Source organism: Crinia signifera, chromosome 19 (assembly GCF_055691185.1).
Source record: "Crinia signifera chromosome 19, ASM5569118v1, whole genome shotgun sequence".
NCBI classification, from domain to species: domain Eukaryota; kingdom Metazoa; phylum Chordata; class Amphibia; order Anura; family Myobatrachidae; genus Crinia; species Crinia signifera.
Window position 1 is genome coordinate 13050942 of NC_139226.1, and position 5195 is coordinate 13056136.

General features: G+C 46.7%; 1 long non-coding RNA gene across 1 annotated transcript; it reads left to right on the top strand.

The window, feature by feature from the left end:
- The first annotated feature begins 3688 nt into the window (after window positions 1–3688).
- LOC146041694 (uncharacterized) lies at window positions 3689–4651 on the top strand. Its single transcript, XR_014463555.1, has 2 exons — window positions 3689–3757; window positions 4425–4651. It is a non-coding gene; the product is annotated as an uncharacterized LOC146041694 (long non-coding RNA).
- The last annotated feature ends 544 nt before the right edge of the window (window positions 4652–5195 follow it).

Consider the following 5195-nt stretch of genomic DNA (forward strand, 5'->3'; position numbering starts at 1 on the left):
ACCCCAAAATCTGTGCCCCAATTTCTCCCGAGTATGGCAATGCCTCATATGTGACCAAAAAATACCAGTTGGGTGCATGGCAGGAATCAGAAGGGAAGGAGTGATTTTTGGATTTTGCAGCTCAGATTCTGGTGGAATGTTGGTGGGTGCTATGTGGCATTAGCAAGACCCCCGAAGCACGGTGAAATGATGAACCTAATAATCCATAGATGTGTGGTATATTTTAAAACACTCCTTTATACATAGGCCGGGTTTGTCGGGGCAAGTTTCACAGTGGAAAATAGTTTCCTTTCTTATTCCCTTTTTATAGCAAACTTTGCACCTTTTTTGTGTCCTGCCCTTTCTTGCAGTGGAGGGGATTTCGTTCGGAAAATGCTGCCCTGGTACAATACGGGGGCCAGTACTAGAAGTACTGGGGCCCTCTGCCTGCTGGTTCCCAAATACTAGGCCCTTTATGACTTCCTCTTGAAAGTGCATAAATGTCCCCCTCTGGCCGGTAGAACGGAATAGCACGTAAGCGTTATACAGTGCCATCTGGATGATATACACGGCCAGCTTCTTGTACCAGATTTTTGTTTTCCGCAGGGCACTGTACGGCTTCAGTACCTGATCTGAAAGATCCACTCCGCCCATGTACCTATTGTAATCCAGGATACAATTAGGTTTTGAGGTGTGGGTACTGGTACCTCGTACAGGGACGGAGGTGGTACTGTCTCCGTGAATTGTTGTCAGTATAAGGACATCCCTCTTGTCCTTATATTTGACCAACAACATATTTTCGGTGCATATTCCCCTGCTTTCACCCCTTCTCATTACTTGGGCAATGTGCGTTTTTGGGAGGCCTCTTTGGTTCTTGCGCACAGTACCGCAAGCTGCTGTACCTCTTGAACCAAGGGCCTTAAACAGGGGGATGCTAGTGTAAAAGTTATCCACATAGAGGTGATAACCTTTATCCAGGAAGGGGTGCACTAAATCCCAGACAATTTTTCCACTAACACCTACGAGGGAGGGGGGGCATTCTGGCGGTTCAATTCTTGAATCCTTCCCTTCATATACCCTAAACCTGTGAGTGTACCCTGAGGTGCTTTCACACAGCTTATACATTTTTATGCCATACCTTGCCCTCTTACTGGGAAGGTACTGGCGGAATTTAACCCTTCCTTTAAAATGTATAAGGGACTCGTCTATGCAAATGAATTTATCTGGGATGTACATCTCTTCAAATTTGGCACTGAAATGATCAATGACCGGCCTGACTTTGAATAGCCGGTCAAAGGTGGGATCATCTCTGGGTGGGCACTGTGCATTATCGTTGTAATGCAAAAATTTAAGGATCGTCTCAAATCGAGCCCGGGGCATGGCCATACGGTAAAATGGGGTGCTGTACAGAACATCTGTACTCCAATATTGCCTAATTTCTGGCTTTTTTACTATGCCCATATGAAACACCAGACCCCAAAACGTCATCATCTCTACTGCATCTACAGGGGTCCACCTAGCAAATGATGACGTGGGGTTTTGAGCAATAAACTGCTGGGCATATAAATTACTTTGGTCCACCATTAAATTTATAAAATCATCAGAGAAAAATAATTTGAAAAAGTCAATTTCTCTGAGACCTGTGGAATCAAATTGGATTCCTGGCATGGCCAAAAACTCAGGAACCTGGGGCTCAAAATTGTCTGGTGGTGGGGTCCATACGAGATCAATTATTGGGGGGTGGGTCTCAGCTGCTCTACGGGGGCGTCTTTGAGGGGGTCCCTCATCACCAGAGGAGGAAGAGGAGCTTAAGACGAATCCTTCAAATTCCCCGCTTGCATCACTGGCTGTGTCAGAGTCAGAGGCAAGCATGGCATATGCCTCCTCCGCTAAATACATTCTTCTGGATGACTGGGATGACATTTGGGATGACATTTGGGATGCCATTTTTATTTTTGTGTTACTGGTAGTGAAATGTTTCAACACGTGTATAGTGTAGGGGGGGGTACAAACTTTATTTCAATCCGGGGGGTATGTAGTGTGTAGTGTGTATGTAGTGCAGAAAAAAAAAATACTTTATACAAAAAAAAAAAATTGAAGGGGTTAAAAAAAAAAAAAAATTGAAGGGGTTAAAAAAAAAAATTGAAGGGGTTAAAAAAAAAAAAAAAAAAGGTCCTGCGCCAAAAATTGAGCACAGATGTTGGTCAGTAACGTCCGTCACTGAACAGCGCTCAAAGGCAACAGGACACCCACAAAATCACAGTGTGTGTAAAAAAATAATTAAAAAAAGACCCCACAGCACCCACAAAAAAAAAAAGGTGATCAGTGATGCGACACTGATTACCAGTGAGGGGCAGCAGGTGCACAACCTTTGGTGCAACTGACAGTGCAACTGGCAGGTATATATATATAAAAAAAAAAAAACCTCTGCACCCCCAAAAAGTTGCTGATCACCTCAGATATAGTGATCAGCACAAAAGCCGGGGGCAGCAGACACAAAATTTAGCACTCTCTATCACTCTCTGTCACTATCTCTCTCTATCTCTCTATCTCTCACTATCTATCACTCTATGACACTGCAGCAGCAGCACTGACAGTTATATATATGAAAAATAACCCCTGCACCCCCAAAAAGTTGCTGGGGGTGCACAAAAGGGGGGCAGCAGACACAAAATATAGCAGTCTCTATCACTCTCTGTCACTATCTCTCTCTATCTCTCTATCTCTCTATCTCTCACTATCTATCACTCTATGACACTGCAGCAGCAGCACTGACAGGTATATATATATATAAAAAAACCCTGCGCCCCCAAAAAGTTGCTGATCAGTTAATTTATACTGATCAGCACAAAGGGGGGGGGGGCAGCAGTCAGTTATATAAAAAATATATAGCACAATCTGTCACTATCTCTCTATCTCTCTCTATCTCTCTCTCTCTCTATCTCTCTCTATCTCTCTATCTATAACTCTATTACACTGCAGCAGCACAAAATATAGCACTCTCTGTCACTAGGCCTCTCTATCTCTCTCTATCTCTATCTCTCTATCTAATAACTCGCAGCAGCACAACACAGCACAACACAGCACAGGATGTCACAAGAGGAAGCAAGATCCAGGCAGTGATCAGGTAAGTATTTAGCAAGGTTCTGGTCAGTAAATGGCGACAGCTGGGCACGGTGACCGCACTGCACGCTATTCCAGACCGGAATGGCGTCTGCAGTGCAGTCACCGTTAGTTTAAACCCCCCTCCATGGCTGTGATTGGTCCGTCGGTCCGACGAACCAATCACGGCCTTTGGGGGCGGGCGGGGTGAGGTGGGGTGACACCAGTGGGGGGTGACGGGGGGGCGGCATCGCAGCCCCCCCTGGGCATGCAGGGACATGTCTGCTGTCAGGGACAGCAGACATCGTCCCTCTGTCACTGCGTCTCTAGACGCAGTGACAGTTTGAAGTCATGACGTATATATACGTCATGTGTCGGGAAGTACTTCCCGGCCATGACGTATATATACGTCAAATGTCGGGAAGGGGTTAAAAATAGTTTTGACTTTCCTGTGTTGACCATTTACATGTCGACCTTTTGCTGGTGTCAACCTTTTGTTAATGTCGACCTAGAACATGTCGATCTTTTTTATATGTTAACCTACTCTCTGGTGACCTATTGACCTAATAATCCTCATCCAACCATTCTACTACTAATATTATATGTATATAACTCCTGTGTTCCGCAGGTGTGGCCGCCATGCTGATATGTGCACAAACCGGAACTGATCCCCAAGGTAAGTGCTGTGCAGAATAATGCTACTTATTGGCCCTTATTCTGGTCCTTTCGCTCCCCTGTGTATTCGCGCAGGGGAGCGATGTTTTGCGGCTGGTGCGAGCGAGTACTGTGAGCTGCTTGTCTGCAGTCCAGTTCACACCTAGCAGTGCGGGCAGGGGACGTGGGGCTGTGCTCATGAGAACGCTGGGCATTCCCATGGTACTTTCCCGATGACGCCGCACAGGACGCTCCCAGATGTAAAACACCAGAGAGGAGTCTTCCATCTACGAGCGCTGTAGAAATTATTTGATGGTTGGCGACCATTGAACAATTTCCTCCCCGCACGAAAGCTGCAAATGGATGTTTATGCTAAACATTAATTTGCACTCAGGGGAACTTGGCGTGCGAGGGGCAGGTGGCCAGCCGTGCGGGGGGCATTTCAATGACTGGCAAAGATGTGATATTTACAGTTTGCGAGTCAACCAGAATAAGGCCTATTGTGTGTGTGTGTGTGTGTGTGTGGGGGGTGGATGTCATAGGGAGTAACACTATGGTAGATGAGAGGAAACACATTCTTCTCAGGTGAGACATGGGGCCCAGATCCCTTCTCCTAATTAGAGATAAGCTGAACATTTGGGTCTACAGAACCTCATCACATCTGTCTCTGCGCTTCCTTCCTTTTACAGGAACCACTAAGCGATGTGGAAAGAACAAAATATGGAGCTGTAAGGAAACTTGTGGCCGACTTTGCAAGGACATGAATAAACTTGTTCCCTGTAACAAAATGTGCACGCAAGGCTGTGGGTGTAAGCCGGGGTACTGGTATAAGTATCTGAATGATGACACGTGTGTGCTTCCTGAGGATTGCCCAGGCAATAAATAAAGGGAATTAAATAATTCTGACAAACACTGATTGGCCTGTGCTTCTCTAATCTGTGCTAAGTGACCCTGTTATTATCGATCACATTGATAAGGTCTCATATAGCGTATTCCTATACCGTATACTAGTCTGCAGTAGTGCTACTTTAAAAACTGCCCAACCCCCCCCCCCCCCCCCCCACTGAAAAAAATCCCCCCCCCCCCCATTCCTGCTCCTTGTCTGGCATTTTCCCCTCCAGCCTCCGTTCCACATTTGTTCCTGCTATATCTGCCACTGGGGTTTTATTTCCGTACCAGCAATGAAAATGTATTTCCCAAAATGGCCGCCGCCTCATTGACAGTTTTTATGAATGCTAGAGGATGGCACGGCCATTTTGGGAAGGACATTTTCATTGACTGCAGGTGCGACGGGACCCCAGCGGAGATGGAACGGAGGCATTCAGGCAGACAGGGTCACAGGGGGGGGTACTCATTAACTAGGCCCGGGCTTGCTGGAGGGGCCCTGGTCTGACCCCCCCCCCCCCTTCCTCCTCCGTCCCTCCCGGGCGGCAGCAGCAGCACATGGCTCTACAGCATGT